Raw genomic sequence first — 23,719 nt, forward strand, 5'->3', positions numbered from 1 at the left:
GTTCATTACGCAACTTTTCAATCTCTGACATGACATGGCCGAAATTGGCCTTGCTCCATGCCCGCAGCCGCTGCATCATCTCCTTCAGGGCATCACGAACTGACCCCAGATGCCCATTTGGTTTACTCTTGCCCCAACTTTCCGCAACCACAGCCCCGAGGCCAGGATGCCTTTCCCACATTATTTCATATCTGGGTGCATTCTGATTGCGTCGTGGTTCTGCATGTGCTAGCTGCACCATTATGGGCGCATGATCTGAGCACGAGGACGCCAGATGCACCACATGCGTAAACGGGAACAATTCCTTCAGAGATTCATCCGCACATGCCCTGTCCAGACGAACCCGAACGTTCCGCGTACCCTGTTGTCCATTATCATATGTGAATGGGGCTCCTAAGAAGCCCAAATCCATCAGTTCACAATCTTCCAAACAAACTCGGAATAGGAGCATTTGGATCTCCGACCGAGGTGACCGAGAAAAGTGTTCATGTTGCCACATTGCTTCGTTGAAGTCACCACATACCAGCCACAGTTCCGTCGAAGACGCCCGCAAGCTCGACATAGCACTCCACATGCGGTGACGGTGTTCAACTCTTGGTTCACCGTACACAAAGGTAGTTCTCCATGTTTTGTCATTGGCATTGTCCACGATTCTCACATCTATGTACCGTGCACATGAATCAAGCACTGTTACTTGCAGGTTTTCATCCCAATATAATGCAAGCCCTCCACTGAGGCCAGCACTGGATACACCCGCAAAACCCTTCATATTCAATCTCCTTTTAAGCTTTTCCATCTGACTAGAGGCTTGACGTGTTTCTGATAGGAAGATCAGCCCCGGGGAATTGGCTTTTGAGAGGGCCAACACCTCACGAACTGTCCGGCGCCCCCCCCCCCGGTAGTTCCACACTAAGATACTCATTGTGCCCGGCGGTCCTCCTCTAGGGAGGCCGCTGATCTATCATCCGAAAACTCTTGGGAGTCAATCCTTGCTTTTTTACTATTTGAGCTGTTGCTTGGCGATGAAGGCGCATCACCGTCTTCTCCTAGCCCTTGGCTAAGAGCTAAAGTAGCAGCCGTTGTACTAGGTAATTCCTTCCCCGCGCACTCCATAGCTAGCCTTTTATGAGCCGGTGGATTGACCTGCATATCTCTGGTACTAGTCTTCACCAGGCTAGATGCCGTATCAGCCAAGTCCGGGTCAGTAACTATCTTCCTAACTTTTTCTTTTGCTGGGGTGCGCTGTTGTTGCTTCTGCTTATCGTTACCACGATCAACCTCATCTGGTCTTCCTCTATTCGGACCATTTGCATACAGCCAATTCCCGAACTTCATGTCTTTCACGTCATGAACCCCGGTTCCACATTCCTTCAAGTCATGCCCAATCAATCCACAGACACTGCAGAAGTGGGCAAGTTTCTCATAACGAACCAGGTAAACCTGCCTTGCTTCTCCTCTGACAATACTCACGAATTTTGTAAGGGGACGGCGTATGTCATGACGAACCCTAACCCTCACATAGTCACCCTGGGTATTTCCGTTCAGCCTCATATCCATGATCTCTCCAGACTTCTTCAGCAGCGATTCCACGATGTTCCTCCTACAGAACCCCTCTGGCAGCTTGTGGATTTGCAACCAGACTGACATGAATAACATAGGGACTTCTTCTGCTTTAGTAAATCCGTCATACGGGCACATGAGAACTACCCAATTCCTGAAAAGCCATGGGCCCAGATCTATCATCCGCTCCCAGTCTCCAAGGCACTCCGCCTGAACGACAAACAAGTTCAGTCCGACGGGCCTGAACCTCACCTGTTTCGCCGGGTTCCAGGCCGCCCGCATCTCTCTGTAGAACGCCGTCGGGCTGAAAGTTTTATCCGTATGAACCCTAGCTAGGGCTAACCAGCGGACACCTTCATTGATTACGGGATCATCCTCTTCAATTACCAGATCATCAAACTCTTCGTCATCCAAGTTAAGCTGCTCCATGAATTCACCAAGATCCGATCTGCCGGCGGCGGCGCTGCCGCCACCGCTTGTCCCAGACATGGCATCCGCCATCGAAACCGTCTCCTGTAACGAGCGGAAGAACCAACCCACAGGGACACGCTCCGCAGGTCACGACCTCTCGATCCGTAGTCAGGAAAGAGTTTTTGTCGGACGAGGAACTCTCAGGCGATGGGATCGCCAGAGAGGAAAGGAAACCCTAGCCTTAGCGTAGGGGAAAAAACTTTTTTTTCATCGGCAACTATTGACACCATACCTTACACATCACCACATAAGGTCCAAGCCACTGCAAAAATAACACATAAATAAAAAAATTGATTTGGTATACAAATTACCCAACCGGCAAAAAGGAATAAAGAAAAACATAGTTGCTAAGAGAATTATTGGTTAGGAGCTTTGAAGGTAATTAACGTTAATTAAAAAGGAAATAATGGGTCAGAAAATACCTCAGAGACCTCAGACGTTGAAAAAAATAAAATGAAGATGTTTTTGCCCTCATACAAGCACCCTACGACCGGATGCAGTCGTATGGTAGGCTGTCGTGCATTCTGGTAGTCGATGCCGATTGTCACCCTTGGGTACGAGTGCCAATACGAGCGCAATCACTCGTATAAGATGTTGTCTTGCACCCTGAAAATCCTGTTAGTCGGGGTTGACACGGCATCGGAGCGTGCGTACGAATGTGAGCGCTTGTACGGTACGTCGTCTTGTGAAGATGCTCCTTCTGGCCGCTAGGTCATAGACCGCACGTATGAGCGCGGAAAAGTCTAATTTAAACCTTGAATTTGTAGAGCTTAGCTAAATCAAACCTTGAACTCTGAATCCTGATCGTTGGCACACTGAACTTATCAATCTCAGACTAAATCAAACCTTGGAGTTGTTTGGTGCATTGGGAAAGTAACAATCCAGACTGGGATTAAATGCTACTCTCACTGGCAGTGGGGCCCATGTGTCATATTAATGTTCTTCCCCAATTTCTCTGTCTTATTGACTCCCGAATCGATCCCGATCGAGCAACCCGTCCCGAGCAGCAGGCATCCAGCAAGGAACCGGATCCTCTAACATCCTAAAGGGATGTCATGTAAGCTACAGTAACCGTGACATCTTTTCTTCACATCCATATGATTAAGCCTAAAATGATTATAATTAGTTTGCAAATTACAAATCTACTGTATACATTTAGAAAAATTACATACAAATAAAATTATGATGCAATAAAATTACTTCTTGATTTATTTTTGTACATTTTATAATAAATCCGTATAATAATTATTACGGTAACACTGTCATCCCTTCTTCACTTTACCCACGTGTCCGCTTCCAGCCAGCGATTGCAGCGCAAGGCAAACACGGCAGCAGGCAGTAGCGAGTACGCACAAAAACTTAGCAATCTGGAGCAGCACAACACCACAGCGGGAGGACGGGGGCAATGCCAGAGCTAGCTGCAGGGCAATGGCGGGGAAAGATGACGGCTCAGATTCGAGCTTTGGAGATGCTGCCACGGGATAACCTCCGGCAGGCGCGCCTCGTCGGCGGAGAAGCGGAGCGGCAGGAGAGCGCGTCGGCCGCGTCTTTGACAGTCAACGCCAACGCGGTCAAGCTCGATGGCCGACTCTCCAATGGCGAGTAGCAGGCTAGCAGCACGCGCCATGGCAACATAGCGGGCAGGCATCATGGCACCAGGCTAAAACCATGCCGAGGACTGCTAGTCTAGCCGACGCACTTTTCTATTTTGTGTTGTGCGGGTGCTCTTCATTTGTGCAAACCTTGCAATGGGATTAATCGTCTGACCATCAAATGAATACCATGCTTCTTTCATGTGTCTCTGCTAGGCGGTGCCCAGTGGCCTCTCCGGTGGCACATAGGTGCGGTGGCGCCGTCTTGCCTTGCATGCCCTTTCGACTATGCCCCACGATACAGCTGGTGTCACGGCGTTGTGCGGTGCCTTTCGATTGTGTCGACGATGCGGTATTTTGGTTTGGTCTACTTGGCGATGCCCTTCGACTACACCGTTGATGCATAGGTGTCGTGACGTCGTCTCGGACTCGTGTGTCCTTTCAAATGTACCCCACGACACAGGTGGTGTTGCGGTGTTGTGCAGTCTCGATGCACGGTGTCTTTCAATTGCGTCGACGGTGTAGTGCCGTGGCATGGTCTCGGTTGGCCCATGTCGTTCGATTACACTGGGTGGTGCTTTTGTTTTGTTATGTGGCGTTTCCCTCTTAGTTTCTCCATGTCATGTGTGTTGTTGGTGTGAGAGATTTTTTCTTTACTTCTTCTCCTTGTGACCCCTCTTATCTCTGGTTCAGTTGAACCCATCTTGCAACAGGCTGCAAAGCCCAATAGGCAATAACGAATACAATTCAGGGGGGGGGCCCCCCCCCCCCCCCCCCCCCCCCCCCCGGGGTGAAAATTCAAAAAAATACCAGAGCGAAATAAAAGATGACCGGGGGAAGCACATAACGGCAGCGATGTCCCCCATATTGAGCAGGGTCGGTGATCCTCTGAGGAGGCCGCAAGCTTGTCAGTTTTAGTAGCCTGTACACGATTAGGACAGAAATTGAGGTGGAAGATGAATATGACAGGTGGGCCAAGTCAGTCAGTGAGAGTGGCAAATTATCCCATTTGTGATATATTTTTTCCTGGACTGAAAAACAGCTTCGGGGTTCGATTTAGACCGGAATTGATAAGTTCAGTGTGCCAACAACCGGGATTCTGAGTTCAAGATTTGATTTAGCTAAGCTCTACAAGTTTAAGGTTTAAAGTGGACTTTTTCCTATGAGCGCAGGCGCTCGTGCTCGAAGCCATGAGCTGATACAAGCGTGCATGCGACCGGGGCGGATGGCATGTCGTCTTGTCTCCTGGAGCTGCAGAATTTGACGAAATTTTTGGTACTCCTTCCTCACATTAGGCACATAGCAGTACTTGAATAAAATTGGAGGAGGTATACCACAAAATATAGGCTACCAATACCCTAATTTTTTTACCAGCGAGAATTATTCTGAAACCAACTCTAATAGCAACTACACAAAATATAACAAAAGTGTCAATGCAACATGAATGCAACTCGACTCCAAGACACAACAGTAAGAAAGACACTTACGGCTTCCGAGTTACCTCTCAGGCAGTACTTTGTTTATAGTATATAGGTAGGCTTCAGTGCTCCGTTAGATCATCACCCAGATCCCAAGGAATATCAACCCCGAGTATTGTGAGTCCTGACTCTGGCCGGGGTTTGGAGCACCTCAAAGCAGAGCTCGGACGGAGTTGTATATGCTTACGGTACATCAGCATCATGTAGATAAATAGGTCATCGCTTTCAAGCGGGAACGGATGCACCAGGCGAGGTAAGCATGTCTTTTATATTTCTGCAGTGAGAGGGTTAGAGACTTATGTATAATTTTTAAAATTTTATGTTGGCTATCTTCGTAGGGGAACACTTATTAAAATTCTTTATATGGAGTGGGCAATTCAAAACTCCCTAATGGTATGCCCTGCTTAAGAAAATCACCCAATGAAGCATAGTTGGACATTAGCATAGATAAATCAAGAGTATTTTCTTTGTCTAATTCATCACTGTCGCTAACACTAGACATCTCGACCAGAGGGTGAGATTCTTGCAAGTCAAGTGAAAGGATCGATATAGCTGACTAGAGGGTGGGGGTGAATAGGCAACTAACAATTTTAACTTTTCTTTACCAATTTAAACTTTGCATAAAAGTAGGTTGTCTAGATATGCAACTAGGTGAGCAACCTATATGATGCAACAACAATAAGTACACAAGCAAGCAAGGGAAACAACACAAAAGCTTGCACAAGTAAAGGCACGAGATAACCAAGAGTGGAGCCGGTGAAGACGAGGATGTGTTACCGAAATTCCTTCCTTTTGAGAGGAAGTACGTCTCCGTTGGACCGGTGTGGAGGCACAATGCTCCCCAAGAAGCTACTAGGGCCACCGTATTCTCCTCACACCCTCACACAATGCGAGATGCCGTGATTCCACTATTGGTGCCCTTGGAGGCGGCGACCGGACCTTTACGAACAAGGTTGGGGCTCTCTCCACAATCAAATTGGAGGCTCCCAACGAAACCACGGAGCTTCACCACAATGGAATATGGCTTCAAGGTGACCTCAACCGTCTAGGGTGCTCAAACACCCAAGAGTAACAAGATCCGCAAGGGATGAGTGAGGGAATCAAATTCCTCTTGGTGGAAGTGTAGATCTGGGCCTTCTCAACCAATCCCTAGACAATCAACAAGTTTGATTGGCTAGGGAGAGAGATCGGGCGAAAATGAGCTTTGGAGTAACAATGGAGCTTGGGGAAAACGAGGTGAGTCAACTTAAAGAAGAAGACCTCCTTTTATAAGGGGAGACAATCCAACCGTTACCCCCGCTCAGCCCCGCAGAGGGCGGTACTACCGCTATGGCCAGCGGTACTACCGTTCAACCTCGCGGTACTGTCGCGCAGTGAGAAGTGAGTGAGAAGAAGAGCAGGGCTGGACCCAGGGCGGTACTACTGCCTATGAGCGGTACTACCGCCTCTACTGCCACAGCTAGTGCCGCAAAACCCGACACGAGAGGAGAACCCTCGAATCGAGGCGGTAGGAGCATGGAGCCGCATCGGTACTACGGCTGAGAGCTCCAAGCGGTACTACCGCTGCGGAGCGGTACTACCGCTGGGGTTCGTGGTACTACCACTGGGACCAGATCTCAGGGAGAGGACCGCAAGGGAGCCTTCAACGAAGGGGAAAAACTCAGAGGGTGCAAAGGGGATGTGTACGTGTTGATTCCACCCTAGCCTAACCAATGCGGATCCCCTCTTGATAGTACGGTGACTCTTACGACACAAGACCACCAAAACTGAATCGAAAGGGCTACACCGTCTTCGCTTCAAACTCTGAGGGGAGGGAATCGTCTCGCCAAAGGATGAATCTCTGAAATACTCAACGCACATGATTAGCCCTCAAATATGTTGTCATCAATCACCAAAACTACTTAGAGAGAAACATGCCTTCACAATCTCCCCCTTTTTGGTGGATTGATGACAACACGAGATTTGCACAAGAAGGTAAGACAAGAAAGTAGATGAGCTCCAGAACTACAAAATATAGATGGAGCTCCCCCTGAATGTGTGCACCTAAGAAGAGGAGACAAAGTAAAGCAAAGCACATACATTGGGATCAATGCTCCCCCTATCTTTTGTAGTCTGACAACATTAGCAACAGGTAATGGAACATATAGAGCTAGAAGCATAAGGTACTTGACAAACTAGATAATACAATATGAAAGGGAGCATATGTCTCACACCATATGAAAGGGTACCTCACAAACATAAACCAAACAAGCGCCAAACACGAGAAAAGAGTTTGCGAGAAATACAGGCAAGGCAAACACACCACGCAAACACACGCTCGCAACTCAACACGACAAATCCCTAAGCTCTCTCCCTCTTTGGCATCGAAACACCAAAAAGGCAAAGAACGCTGCTCTAGGTGATAGCAGACTGAGGGGCTCCATCATCACATCCCAGCGGGATCGTCTGCACTGCCATCCTCAGTCGGAAACTGCTCGGTGTCTGAATCGGTCCACGGACAGTGCTGCTGAATCCGCTCCTCCTCATCAGTGATCTTGCCCTCAGATCCGCTGGCAACGGTCGCACCCAACTGACGCATGAGCTCCTTGTGATGACTCCTAGCCTGCTTCTCAGCCACATGAGTCATGTACTGACCATGAGACTCCATGCAGAAGAGTTTCTTCATCTTGCGCTTGAGCTTCTTCGCCCAAGAGGGCTCTGCTCCAGAAGGCTCATAGTCATTGTCATCATTAGCATCAGCCTCGGTCTCCATGTCAGCAGCTCCAGGCGGAATGCCAGAACTCGGAGTTGCGATGCCCCAGTTCTCCTTCTTCCACAGACGCTTGATCTCATGAGAAACTAGATCCCTGGTCTCCAACACCACCTTAGGATGAACACGCTCCCAAGCCTTCTCAATGAGCAACATGATAAACGGTCCATAGATAGGGCACTTTCGCTCAGAGATGGCGGAGACCAACTCAGACCACATGACATAAGAGATATCCAAAGATTCTCCAGTGTTTTCTTCCTTCTCATGTTGACAGAAAAGAAGCATGTCCACAAGGAAAGAGTGTACCATATCCAAGTTGCCAATGCGAGGGAAGAGGGTCTCCCTAAAGATGCGATGCATAATGTCGAGAAATGCAAGCAGCTCATAGGTCTCTTTCTGAGTCACTGGGTGAATCCTCAAGGTAGAGTATGGCCAGAGAGATTGCTTGTGAATGGAAGTTGCATTGAGGTGAGGACGAAAGCCAACTGGGTTCTCAAGACCTTGATCCTCAACTTCAAGAAGCTTCATGAAGGCCTTCCACTTGACAGAAAGCAGCCTACCATTTGTCATCCAAGTCAGAGTCCTGTCCTCATCTATTCCAAGATGGACGGTGGCATAAAACTGAGCCACCAAATCTGCATCAAAATCTTTGTTGAACTGCATGATCCTGAGGATGTTCAACTGAGAGCACATCTGAAGAGCCTCCCCAAAGTAGTCAGGATCCTTCTCCATAAAGGCAACATCGATGGAGCGAACATCAACAAAAAGATTCTTCTTGGCTTTGATCACATCAAAGTAGATGGCATACTGAAAACGGTTCCAGAACGGGCGGTTGACCAAGGCGGGTTCTTGATCGACCTCATAGGGGTTGCGCCGATGCTTCTCCCAAAATTCCTTGGCAGACAACTCTATCACAGACTTGGTCCTTGGCTTGGGCTTGGACGCACTCATCTTCTTCATTTAAGGAGGAGGCGGAACACTTGATGAGGCCGCCGTTGTCTCAGAGGTGTGGTAGCGCTTGGAAGTTGCACGCCCGGGGTTGATACGGCGTGCATGCTGCTCAGAAGGACCATCACCGGCATCCATGGCAAGAGGACGAGGTGGGGATCGACTCCACCGAAGGAAATGGAGAGGGACGGCCTGGAGACGGCGGCCTGCCGGATCCCTCCCGTGGCGAGACGACGCTGGAGAGACAAGGAGGAACGAGTGGGCGGTGCGAATGGGTATGGGGGAGACGAAACCTCCCCCTGCCCTGACATAACCCCTTAGTCCCGCCCCTCAACGGTAGTATCGCTCGGGTGGGCGGTAGTACCGCTTGTCAACATAAGCGGTAGTACCGCGCACTACCAGCGGCAGTACCGCCCAGCAAGACCCAAAGACTAGACACCAAACGACTAGCTCAAAAATAATGGAAAAACAAAAGGCAAGAAGAGGGAACCAAAACACAACAACAAGAACACTAGCGAGAGAACAATAAACACACATCTCTTCAAGAGAGGGCGGTGGTCGAGGCCACCTATGTATGAGTCAAGAGGTATGGCGCCGCGAAGATTTTAACCTTGGGCCCATGACCAAAACTCGTCCTTGAAGCACAAGTACCATAAAAGATGGCTAATGTGAAAGACTTGATCAATTTATGCATAATGGGGGAGGGAGAGTTCATTGAGAGAACAACACTCCCCCTATGTCCATGCCTACACCTAAACACGACAACACGTTGAGTATGATGGAGTGTGCAAGGGTTCAAACAACATTGCTCGAATCAATAATATTTAGCTCATGCCTTAACTCACGAAATCTTGCTTCATCCAAAGGCTTCGTGAAAATATCTGCAAGGTTATCATGAGTGTTGACATGGTTGATGATGTGACCATAGACCGCGCTATTCCATGTACACTGCAGATTGGAGGTTTTTGTATTGAGGTGCCGTCGACACAACCAGAGAAGCAAAAGATCAAACCAACCTTCAGAACACCATGCAATTTCTTTTGCATTGGTCGTCTGTGTGAGGAGTACTAGGACGTGAAGGCCGAAGCCCCAAGGCAACATGGAGGAGTCCAAACCATGTTGATTTAGCTTTAACACATACGTACGTTCCTTGAGTGCTAGTCTGTTTTGGATTTTTGTGATCACCTTGCCGGATACTTAATTAGTTAAATCATGATTAGTTAGAATAGGAAAGAGATAAGAGTCTGTATCTGTTTAGCTTGTTTGTTAGGTTGGTTGGTTCAGGTTTAGTTTTGCCTATAAAACAGGCAGGCATCGGCCTTATACGGGACGGATGTTTTTGGGGAGTTAAAAATACATAGAAAAGCATCGCGTGTGATGCACCAAATATCATCTTTTGCTAATCCTCGAGGGATTTAGTTGTTGCTGCGCGCCCGGTTCGATTCTATCGTTTCCGTTCGCAAGTTTTATTCTTTGGTCTTCTTGCATATTGCTAGATCCAAGAACCGATCTGCTACTCATCGTCTACGTATGCTATTACGACTTCTGTTCTTGTGGAATTTTCTACTTCGTCGAGTACCGTGAAAGATTGGGCCAACAAAAGACTTGCCATCTAGTCGGGTCACATCAAGTGGTATCAGAGCAAGGTTGATCACGGTACAATTTTTCTCGCTGGTTTTTGAGTTGATCTACTTGAGTTGCTACAATGGTGAATTCACAGAAATCAAATTCAAGTGTGCATGGTGCACATGAAGGAGATGCGGAAGACGAGCTGCCCTTGCCCACCTATGATCCGAGTGTTGCACCGGCTATCGTGCTAGGATTGGAGGCAACTCGTGACTATGTGATGAATCTAGTGGGGAGGCGCATCGACAAGGTTGAGGAAAGTCTAGGAAAAAGATTGCTGATTTGACTGAGGCCGTTCATCAATTGAGACCATGTTCACCACCTAGTGATGGGTCTGCTGCACCACGTCGTCATCGGCAATTATCTGGACAGTGGGTAGGCGAACAAGTTCGCAACAATGGTGACCATCAAGACCATAAGTTTGAGGGGGCTGGTAGCTATTATGAGCCTGTGCGGCGTGCTTATAACCATCATGGAGGTGGCCTACACCATGGGGGAGGACATGAACGTCTGCGACGCGCCTATGACGATGATGGTATTGGAAGAATAAAAATTTCCATACCGTCGTTTAACGGCAAAGACAACCCGGATGATTATTTGGAGTGGGAGATGCGCGTGGATCAGATTTTTGATGGACAACGGTACACCAAGGAGAAAAAGGTTCATGCTGCATCTATTGAGTTCATGGGCTATGCTTTAATATGGTGGAACCAACTATGTCGCGCGGGAGGACGTCCAGAGTCTTGGAATCAAATGAAGAGTATCATGAAGAGACGCTTTGTTCCAGAGCACTTCACTAGGACCTTGTACACACGCTTGCAGCAGCTTCGACAAGGTAACTCTAGTGTTGAGGAGTATTATAAGGAGATGGAAATATTACTGATTCGTACAGGGGTAGAGGAGCCCAAAGAAGCTACAATGGCACGGTTCATGCATGGTCTGAAATCAGAGGTACGAGACCGTGTCGATATGGTAGAATATAATGGATTACAGGGATTATTACACCATGCCATTCGAGCGGAGCAGCAAGTCAAGCGTCGTGTCGGTCATGATAATTTATCAAACTCGGTGCGGCATAATTTTCAGAGAGAGGGTGGAGGTAATAGCGGTTTCAAGTCAGATTCTAAGTCGGCTACCAAGGAAGTATCTCAACCCAAGGTTGAATTGTCTTGTGCTTCTAACGCCCGTACCAGTGATATTGTGTGCTTCAGGTGTGGTGGCAGGGGGCATAAGAAGTTTGAGTGTCCTAATGAGAGGAGGGTTCTCCTCACAGAAGAAGGATACATGTCTGCGAGTGATGGAGAGAAAAATGCTGACACATCTAGTGAGAAATCTGAAGATGATGAAAAAGTTACTGCGAGTTTTGAAGCCGCAGAAGCATACCCATCATTAATGGTGCAACGAGTGCAAGAAGACCGTGTTGAGGATAAGGGGCAACGATGGAATATTTTTCAGTCTAAGTGTAAGATCAACAACACCAATTGCAAGTTGATAATAGATGGTGGAAGCTACACCAATGCAGTCAGCAAAGGGTTGGTTGATGCGTTGGGGTTGCCTCTATGGAAGCACCCGCAACCCCATCGTGTCGAGTGGATGTATCATACATGGAAGTTAAAGGTTACTCATAAGGTGCACGTCAAATTACTGTTGGTGATTATACTGATATCGTGATATGTGATGTCATACCTATGGATGCATGTCACTTGTTATTGGGGAGACCATGGCAATATGATCACAATGCTATACATGAAGGTCGGACGAATACATATTCATTTTCGGATTCTGGGAAGCGACGCGTGCTATGACCGATGTTCGAGAACGCAATCAAGGTGGATGGACATGTCACATTGAAGAAGAAGGTTGCAAAGAGTGCCTCGAAACCAAGGACGGTTTCTTTTGAAGGGGGAGGGGATGATGTGACCATAGACCGCGTTATTCCATGTACACTGCAGATTGGAGGTTTTTGTATTGAGGTGCCGTCGACACAACCAGAGAAGCAAAAGATCAAACCAACCTTCAGAACACCATGCAATTTCTTTTGCATTGGTCGTCTGTGTGAGGAGTACCAGGACGTGAAGGCCGAAGCCCCAAGGCAACGTGGAGGAGTCCAAACCATGTTGATTTAGCTTTAACACATACGTACGTTCCTTGAGTGCTAGTCTATTTTGGATTTTTGTGATCACCTTGCCGGATACTTAATTAGTTAAATCATTATTAGTTAGAATAGGAAAGAGATAAGAGTCCATATCTGTTTAGCTTGTTTGTTAGGTCGGTTGGTTCAGGTTTAGTTTTGCCTATAAAACAGGCAGGCCTCGGCCTTGTACGGGACGGAAGTTTTTGGGGAGTTAAAAATACAGAGAAAAGCATCGTGTGGGATGCACCAAATATCATCTTTTGCTAATCCTCGAGGGATTTAGTTTCTGCTGCGCGCCCGGTTCGATTCTATTGTTTTCGTTCGCAAGTTTTATTCTTTGGTCTTCTTGCATATTGCTAGATCCAAGAACCGATCTGCTACTCATCGTCTACGTATGCTATTACGACTTCTGTTCTTGTGGAATTTTCTACTTCGTCGAGTACCGTGAAATATTGGGCCAACAAAAGACTCGCCATCTAGTCGGGTCACATCAGTTGAGCTTGATCTCCCCTTGCCTAATGTGATCCCGGATGAAGTGATACCAAATCTCAATATGCTTCATCTTGAAGTGTTGAACCGGGTTGAGAGAAATCTTGATGGCACTTTCATTGTCACACCAAAGAGGCACTTTGTCACAAATGACACTGTAATCCTTTAAAGTTTGCCTCATCCAAAGAAGTTGTGCACAACAACTACCGGCGGCCATGTACTCCGCCTCGGTAGACGAGAGAGACACACAACTTTGCTTCTTGGAAGACCAACTCACCAAAGAGCAATGAAGAAATTGGCACCCTCCGGAAGTGGACTTCCTATCCACTTTGTCTCCTGCCCAATCGGAGTCTGAATACCCTACAAGCTTGAAGTTTGCTCCTCTTGGATACCATAAGCCAAAGTTTGGGGTACGAGCCAAATATCAAAAGATTCACTTGACCGCCACAAAGTGGATTTCCTTAGGTGCGGCTTGAAACCGTGCACAAATTCCCACACTCAGCATGATATCCGGTCTAGATGCACAAAGGTAAAGAAAGGAGCCAATCACGGAGCGATATACCTTTTGATCCACCGCTTTACCATTGGGATCTGAGTCAAGTTGGCACTTGACGGGCATTGGAGTGGAAGTCGGCTTGACATCATTAAGCTTGATTCTCTTGAGCATATCTTGAGTGTATTTGGATTGATTGATGAAGGTTCCTTCTCTCCGTTGCTTGACCTCAAACCCGAGAAAGAACTTCAACTCTCCCATCATGGACATCTTAAACTTGGAGGTCATGAGTGCGGAAAATTCCTCATTGAAAGCTTTGTTAGGGGAACCAAAGATAATATCATCAACATATAGTTGGCACACAAACAACTCCCCTTTGAGCTTCTTGGTAAAAAGAGTGGGGTCGATTTTCCCAATTTCAAAACCGCGATCTTGCAACAACTCGGTAAAGTGGTCATACCACGCACGTGGGGCTTGCTTAAGGCCATAGAGTGCCTTATTGAGTTGGTACACATGATCAAGAAAATAGGGATCCTCGAACTTGGGGGGTTGCTTGACATACACCAACTCATTAATGAGACCATTAAGAAATGCACTCTTCACATCCATTTGTTACAACTTAAAGTTATGATGAGAAGCATAAGCAATCAACATGCGAATGGATTCAAGGCAAGCAACGGGAGCAAAGGTTTCACCATAGTCGATACCCTCGACTTGGGAGTAGCCTTGTGCTACTAAACGGGCCTTGTTGCGAATGATAATTCCATGAGCGTCTTGCTTGTTCTTGAATATCCACTTGGTTCCAATGACATTGTGATTCCTCGTTGGCCTTGGCACCAATCTCCACACCTTGTTGTACTCGAAGTTGTTGAGTTCTTCATGCATGGCATTGAGCCAATCCGGATCTTCGAGCACCTCATAGACCTTTTGGGGTTCAACACAAGAGACAAACGCGTGATGTTCACAATAGGTTGCCAATTGTCTACGAGTGATTAACCCCTTTCGAATGCTTCCAAGCACATTTTTCATGAGATGGCCCTTGGTTGAGAGCTTGGAAGCGATCTTGGCGGGACGACGCTCCAATTCCTCCTCAGGGGTGAGTTGAGGAGCGGTCACTTGATCATCTTGGGCCCCGCTTGAGCTTGTTCTTGAGCTTGCACTGTTGGGATCTACGGTAGGGTGCGTCGACTGCAAATTAAAATTTTCCTACACGCAGAACAACCAAGAACATGCTACGGGAGATGGATCACAGTTCGTTACCACTAGACGCGCAGTGTCGTGCAGCGGAAGAAGAGTTGGGGTAGCGCGTCTGCGTGGATTGTCTCCTCCTCGTCCGATCTCCCTCGTACAGCCGGTAGTAGGTTCCCACATACAGGTTCGCCGGAGCGGCGCAAGTGCACCGCCTCTAATGGTATCCGCGCGTGCAGGAGGAACATCATGCGGCGGACTGCTAGGTCCGATCACACAACCGGCGGCAAGTGGAGGTGTCTATTCGCAACACATGCAAACCCTAGTGACAGTGCCGAAGCGATCAACCACATGAGTGTGCCGCACCCCACTTTATATAGGCGTTCGTCGTGGGCTCAACACTTGGGCCTCACACGGACCCTAAAGCCCATAAGTCTACTCGGGCACAATCCGAATACAGCTCGGATCACATCCGATCAGTGTCCTCGGATCCGACCTCGTAGGTTCCTTCCCTTAAGAGCGCGACCCCTTAGGTTCAAGCCGGCTTGGTCGCAGTTCGGATCACCTCCGAACTGCACAGTTGGTAGCGGCCTCTAGCAAGGCATGCCGAACACCAAACAGAGTATGAAGCTGGTTAGGCGAACATGTACATCATACTTCCATTTCTTTTGCCACATGATATAGGTTGTCGGGCTCAAGGCGAGTCTGTCATCCTTGTATTAGCCCAACCTCTTTCTCGTTCCAGTGATGCCGACCACAAACCAGATTATCTCATAATCCTTGTCGCATGGCCATGCTTATCCTGGTCGAATCATGCGAGGTGCCCAGAGTATATCTCTCCTAATCGGAGGGGCAAATCTCATCTTGCTCGACCACGCCTCATAGCATGGTTCTGGACAAACCCGAAACCTACCTTTATAACTACCCATTTACGGAGTAGCGTTTGGTCGGCCAAAAGCATGTCTGTTACCATCCCGAGTACATGCGCCAGCTCAGGTCTTAGGACATAGAACGTATGTTGTACTGGAGACTCATAGATGGCATATTGATGCGTCTCATAGTTGGGTCTGTCCGACTCGGACCTTATCTCAACTCGGATCCGACTATGTTGAATCTACCAGATGAAGGAAATATGCCCTAGAGGCAATAATAAAGTTATTATTTATTTCCTTATATCATGATAAATGTTTATTATTCATGCTAGAATTGTATTAACCGGAAACATAATACATGTGTGAATACATAGACAAACAGAGTGTCACTAGTATGCCTTTACTTGACTAGCTCGTTGATCGAAGATGGTTATGTTTCCTAACCATAGACATGAGTTGTCATTTGATTAACGGGATCACATCATTAGAGAATGATGTGATTGACTTGACCCATTCCGTTAGCATAGCACTTGATCGTTTAGTTTGTTGCTATTGCTTTCTTCATGACTTATACATGTTCCTATGACTATGAGATTATGCAACTCCCGTTTACCGGAGGAACACTTTGTGTGCTACCAAACGTCACAACGTAACTGGGTGATTATAAAGGTTCTCTACAGGTGTCTCCGAAGGTACTTGTTGGGTTGGCGTATTTCGATATTAGGATTTGTCACTCCGATTGTCGGAGAGGTATCTCTGGGCCCACTCGGTAATGCACATCACTATAAGCCTTGCAAGCATTGCAACTAATGAGTTAGTTGCGGGATGATGTATTACGGAACGAGTAAAGAGACTTGCCGGTAACGAGATTGAACTAGGTATTGAGATACCGACGATCGAATCTCGGGCAAGTAACATACCGATGACAAAAGGAACAACGTATGTTGTTGTGTGGTTTGACCGATAAAGATCTTCGTAGAATATGTGGCAGCCAATATGAGCATCCAGGTTCCGCTATTGGTTATTGACCAGAGACGTGTCTCGGTCATGTCTACATAGTTCTCGAACCCGTAGGGTCCGCACACTTAACGTTACGATGACGGTTATATTATGAGTTTATATGTTTTGATGTACCGAAGGTTGTTCGGAGTCCCGGGTGTGATCAAGGACATGACGAGGAGTCTCGAAATGGTAGAGACATGAAGATTGATATATTGGAAGCCTATGTTTGGATGTCGGAAGTGTTCCGGGTGAAATCAGGATTTTACCGGAGTACCGGGAGGTTATCGGAACCCCCCGGGAGCTTAATGGGCCTATATGGGCCTTAGTGTAAATAGAGGGAAGCAAGGGGAGTGTGGGGCGCCCCCCCCCCCAGGCCCAAACCGAATTGGTTTAGGGCAAGGGGGGCCGCCCTCCTCTTTCCTTCTTCTCCTCTCTCTTTCCTTCTCCCGAATCCTATTCCAACTAGGAAAGGGGTGGGAGTAGGACTCCTCCTGGCGCGCCCTCTCCCTAGCCGGCCGCACCCCCTCCCCCCTTGCTCCTTTATATACGGGGGCAGGGGCACCCCATAGACACAACAATTGATCTCTTGATTTCTTAGCCATGTGCGGTGCCCCCCTCCACCATAATCCACCTCGATCATATCGTAGCGGTGCTTAGGCGAAGCCCTGCATTGGTAGAACATCAACATCGTCACCACGCCGTCATGCTGACGAAACTCTCCCTCAACACTCGGCTGGATCGGAGTTCGAGGGACGTCATCGGGCTGAACGTGTGCTGAACTCGGAGGTGACGTATGTTCGGTACTTGATCGGTCGGATCGTGAATACATACGACTACATCAACCGCGTTGTGCTAACGCTTCCGCTTAACGGTCTATGAGGGTACGTGGACGACACTCTCCCCTCTCGTTGCTATGCATCACCATGATCTTGCGTGTGCGTAGGAAAATTTTGAAATTACTATGTTCCCCAACAGTGGCATCCGAGCCAGGTTTTATGCGTAGATGTCATATGCACGAGTAGAACACAAGTGAGTTGTGGGTGATATAAGTCATATTGCTTACCAGCATGTCATACTTCGGTTCGGCGGTATTGTTGGATGAAGCGGCCCGGACCGACATTACGCGTACGCTTATGCGAGACTGGTTCTACCGACGTGCTTTGCACACAGGTGGCTGGTGGATGTCAGTTTCTCCAACTTTAGTTGAACCGATTGTGGCTACGTCCGGTCCTTGCGAAGGTTAAAACAGCACCAACTTGACAGACTATCATTGTGGTTTTGAAGCATAGGTAAGAACGGTTCTTGCTAAGCCCGTAGCAGCCACATAAAACTTGCAACAACAAAGTAGAGGACATCTAACGTGTTTTTGCAAGGCATGTTGTGATGTGATATGGTCAAGACATGATGCTAAATTTTATTGTATGAGATGATCATGTTTTGTAACCGAGTTATCAGCAACTAGCAGGAGCCTGATACGTCTCCGTCGTATCTACTTTTCCAAACACTTTTGCCCTTGTTTTGGACTCTGACTTGTAAGATTTGAATCGAACTAACCCGGACTGACGCTGTTTTCAGCAGAATTACCATGATGTTGTTTTATGTGCAGAAAACAAATATTCTCGGAATAACCTGAAACTCCACGGGAGGTCTTAGAAAAAATAATAAAAAATCCTCGCCAAATATGAAGACCAGGGGGCCCACACCCTTCTCACGAGGGTGGGGGCGCCCCCCTAGGGCGCGCCCCCTACCTCATGGGCCCCCTGGAGACCCTCCGACGCCAACTCCAACTCTATATATTTGCTTTCGGAGAGAAAAAATCAGAGAGAAGAAATCATCGCGTTTTACAATACGGAGCCGCCGCCAAGCCCTAAAACCTCTCGGGAGGGCTGATCTGGAGTCCGTTCGGGGCTTCGGAGAGGGGGATTCATCACCGTCGTCATCATCAACCATCCTCCATCACCAATTTCATGATGCTCACCGCCGTGCGTGAGTAATTGCATTGTAGGCTTGCTGGGCAGTGATGGGTTGGATGAGATTTATCATGTAATCGAGTTAGTTTTGTTAGGGTTTGATCCCTAGTATCCATTATGTTCTGAGATTGATGTTGCTATGACTTTGCTATGCTTAATGCTTGTCACTAGGGCCCGAGTGCCATGATTTCAGATCTGAACCTATTATGTTTTCATGAATATATGTGAGTTCTTGATCCTATCTTGCAAGTCTATAGTCACCTACTATGTGTTATGATCCGGCAACCCCGAAGTGACAATAATCGGGACCACTCCCGATGATGACCATAGTTTGAGGAGTTCATGTATTCACTATGTGCTAATGCTTTGTTCCGGTTCTCTATTAAAAGGAGGCCTTAATATCCCTTAGTTTCCAATAGGACCCCGCTGCCACAGGGGGGGGGGGGTAGGACAAAAGATGTCATGCAAGTTCTTTTCCATTAGCACGTATGACTATATACGGAATACATGCCTACATTACATTGACGAATTGGAGCTAGTTCTGTGTCACCCTATGTTATGACTGTTACATGATGAACTGCATCCGGCATAATTATCCATCACTGATCCAGTGCCTACGAGTTTTCCATATACTAGTTCTCGCTTATTTACTTTTCCGCTACTACTGTTACAATCACTACAAAATACCAAAAACATTACTTTTGTTGTCTTTACTTTCGTTGCCGCTACCGCCACTATCATATTACTTTGCTACTAAACACTTTGCTGCAGATACTAAGTTTCCAGGTGTGGTTGAATTGAAAACTCAGCTGCTAATACTTGAGAATATTCTTTGGCTCCCCTTGTGTCGAATCAATAAATTTGGGTTGAATACTCTACCCTCGAAAACTGTTGCGATCCCCTATACTTGTGGGTTATCAAGAACCTTTTTCTGGCGCCGTTGCCGGGGAGCATATCTCAATTCTTTGAGTCACTTGGGATTTATATCTGTTGGACACTATGAAGAACTTGAGAGATCCAAAAACCAAGATCTATCCCTCAACTACGAGGGGAGGTAAGGAACTGCCATCTAGCTCTGCAATTGATTCACCTTCTGTTATGAGTAAGTTTGCAACACCTACACCTGCTTCTTCTATTCGTTCTGATATGCCGCATGTTATTGATGAGGCCAGTTCTGCTATGCATGATACTTATGATGAAACTGCTTCTACGCCTGATACTACTGTGCCCCTTAGTGAATTTCTTGATGAAAAAATTGCTAGGGCTAGAGAAAGAGAAATTATTGAATCTGAATACGATGATGATAGTGATGATGAAAATATGCCTGTTATTCCTGAGGGTTACTTATTTGATCGAGATGCTTCTTTAGCTATTTTAGCTTGCAGAGATAGATATGAGCTTAAGAGGTTATTAATTAAATGGAACAAAGAATCACTTAGAGATAAAATGAAACCCGATCCTGCTTTTGCTACTTCACCTATATGTGTTCCTGATAAAGATTATGAATTCTCTATTGATCCTGATATAATTACTTTGGTTGAATCTGATCCGTTTATGGCTATGAATCTGAAACTGTTGTGGCACATCTTACTAAGTTAAATGATATAGCTGCCCTGTTTACTAATGATGAGAGATCGCGTTACCTTTATGTACTCAAAATATTTCCGTTCTCATTAAAGGGTGATGCTAAGATATGGTTTAATTCTCTTGAACCTGGTTGTGTGCGTAGTCCCCAGGATATGATTTATTACTTCTCTGCTAAATATTTCCCTGCTCATAAGAAACAAGCTGCTTTCAGGGAAATATACAACTTTGTGCAAATTAAAGAAGAGAGTCTCCCACAAGCTTTGGGGAGGCTTCTCAAGTTACTTAATGCTTTGCCTGATCATCCTCTTAAGAAACCTGAAATACTTGATATCTTTTATAATGGACTAACCGATGCTTCCAGAGATTATCTGTATAGTTGTGTTGGTTCTCTTTTCAGGGAAAGAACACCGGATGAAGCTGAAATTCTATTGAATAATATGTTGACAAATGAAAATAATTGGGCACCTCCTGAGCCAGCTCCTACTCCAATTACTGAGCCTATCCCTAAACTAACTCCGAAGAAGAGAGGTGTTCTATTTCTCAGTCCCGAAGATATGCAAGAGGCAAAGAAATCTATGAAAGAAAAAGGTATTAAAGCTGGAGACGTTAAGAATTTACCTCCTATTGAAGAAATACATGGTCTTAATTCACCGCCTGTTGAAGAAACTTATGATCTCAATTATTTATTTACCGAAGAACCTCCTGATCCCGATATCCTGACACAGGTAGTAAAGGTAAATTCTCTCTATAGATATGATAAAGCTGAAGTCCCTCCTACTAAAATTTCTAGTCAATGCTTGGATGAGTTTGATAACTTTATGTATAAGCAAGATGACTTCAATGCTTATTTTGGTAGACAATTAAAAGAAAATGCTTATATGATTAGACGCTTGGGTGATTATATGGCTGATATTAAAGGTGAACTTAAACTTGTTAGCAAACATGCTTCTATGGTTACCACTCAAGTAGAACAAGTACTTAAAGCTCAAAAAGAAGTGCTTAATGAAATGAATAGTAAGAAAAATGACTATGCTGTTAGAGTGGCTACTAGAACTGGTAGAATGACTCAGGAACCTTTGTATCCTGAAGGCCACCCTAAGAGAATCGAGCAAGATTCTCAGAGAAATAATATTGATGTTCCTAGCTCTTCTAAAAAGAAGAAGAAGAAAAATGATAGAACCGTGCAAACTTCTAGTGAACCTATTGCTGAACCACCTGATAATCCAAATGATATTTCTATGTCTGATGCTGAAACACAATCTGGTAATGAACATGAACCTAGTAAAAATATTAATGATAATGTTCATGATGATGCTCAACCTAGTAATGACAATGATGTAGAAATTGAACCTACTGTTGATCTTGATAACCCACAATCAAAGAATCAACGTTATGATAAAAGAGACTTTGTTGCTAGGAAACATGGTAAAGAAAGGGAACCTTGGGTTCAGAAACCCATGCCTTTTCCTCTGAAACCATCCAAGAAAAAGGATGATAAGGATTTTGAGCGCTTTGCTGAAATGATTAGGCCTATCCTTTTGCGTATGAGATTAACTGATGTGCTCAAAACAAATCCTTATGCTAAATATATGAAAGATATCATTACTAATAAAAGAAAGATATCGGAAGCTGAGATTTCCACCATGCTTGCTAATTATACTTTTAAGGGTGGAATACCAAAGAAACTTGGAGACCCCAGAGTACCTACTATACCTTGATCCATTAAAAGAAATTATATTAAAACTGCTTTATGTGATCTTGGAGCCGGTGTTAGTGTTATGCCTCTCTCTTTATATCGTAGACTTGACTTGAATAAGTTGACACCTACTGAAATATCTTTGCAAATGGCTGATAAATCAACTGATATACCTGTCGGTATTTGTGAGGATGTGCCCGTTGTGGTTGCAAATGTTACTATTTTAACAGACTTTGTTATTCTTGATATTCCCGAGGATGATAGTATGTCTATTATTCTGGGAAGACCTTTTCTTAATACTGCAAGGGCTGTTATTGATTGCAACAAAGGCAATGTCACTTTTCATGTTAATGGTAATGAGCATACGGTACACTTTCCGAGGAAACAACCCCAAGTTCATAGTATCAACTCTATTGGAAAAATTCCATCAATTATATTTGGAGGTTTTGAATTTCCTCTTCCTACTGTCAAGAAGAAATATGATATACTTATTATAGGGGATGTGCATATCCCCGTTGAGGTAACTTAGTGTTATTCGAAATTTCTCCGGTTTCATGATTATCGGAATGAGTTTGTTAACAAGACTTGATCAACCTTGTTAGTGGATTCTTTTTGATGAGCATGAGATGGATGAAACTAGAAGCACAAACTTCTGTACCCCACTTTTACTTTCTGTTATTTATATTAAATAAAGTAAAAATAGTATTTTCTATCTGTTTCCTGACTTATCCGTACAATATAAAAATATCCCGAAAATAAAAGTCCTCAGAATGCCATGCCAATTTAATTTTTTCGGGAATATTTGAGAATTTAATGTGCAAAAATTACCGCGGGAGGAGCTGCCACCTGGCCACGAGGGTGGTGGGCACACCCCCCTGCCTCGTGGGCCCACGGTGGCCCTCCTCCACTTATCCCAACACCCATCTTCTTCCTCTATCTCACACAAATCCGAAAAACCAACTCAAGCACGAGTTCCAGCCACTTTTGCTGTGATTTTCGATCTCCTTGCTCAAGGCACCTCTCTCAAAACTTCTTGGGGAGATTGTTCCTTGGTATGTGACTCCTCCATTGGTCCAATTAGTTTTTGTTCTAGTGCCTTATTCTTTGCAAATTTGTGCTGCATAGGTGACCATGTTCTTGAGTTGCATGTCAAATTTATATGGTTCCAAGTAGTTCTAATGGTTGATATAGGAGTAGTTGCTATCAGTTTTATTGAAGTTGGTTCACCTTTATTTTGAAGTTACTAAAAATTTCAGAATTTTTCAGAGAAAAACAATATGTTTAGGAAGATGTTCCAAGGTGGTTCCTCTAAGAAGCAAGGACCCAGAATTGCTATGCGCGATGCTGACGAGGATCCACCAAGAGACGCTCCAGTACGGCCTTGCGAATGGCCGTCGGAAAATTTTATGGACCGTGCGGGAATTAAAGAAGAATTCAAATCATATTTGCGCAATGCCGGTCTTGAGGATTTTGAGGCTAACAAATGCCCCCAGTATCATGATCTCACAAGTTCATTTGTGAGGAGGTTTGAGTATTCATCTTCGCGTAATTCTCCTTCAGTCATGTTTGATCTTTATGACAAATCTTATACCATGGACCTAGAGGATTTCACTTCTGCTTGCGAACTTCCATCATGAGGCAGTATTAGGGATCCCCCTAAATCTGAATTTAGAAACTTTCTTGCTAGTATAACTGTGGGGGAATCCAGAGACATAACGCAGGCTAACATAGGGAGCATTCACTTTCCTGCTATACATTATTTTGCTCTCTTCATCGGTAGATGCATAAACGCTAAGGATGAAGCATGTCACATGTGTGTCCCTGATCTTAGCATTCTTACGAGTGCTGTGTTAGGAGACCAATC

The sequence above is a fragment of the Triticum urartu genome, chromosome 3, assembly GCF_003073215.2.
Source record: "Triticum urartu cultivar G1812 chromosome 3, Tu2.1, whole genome shotgun sequence".
In the NCBI taxonomy this organism is placed as follows: Eukaryota; Viridiplantae; Streptophyta; class Magnoliopsida; order Poales; family Poaceae; genus Triticum; species Triticum urartu.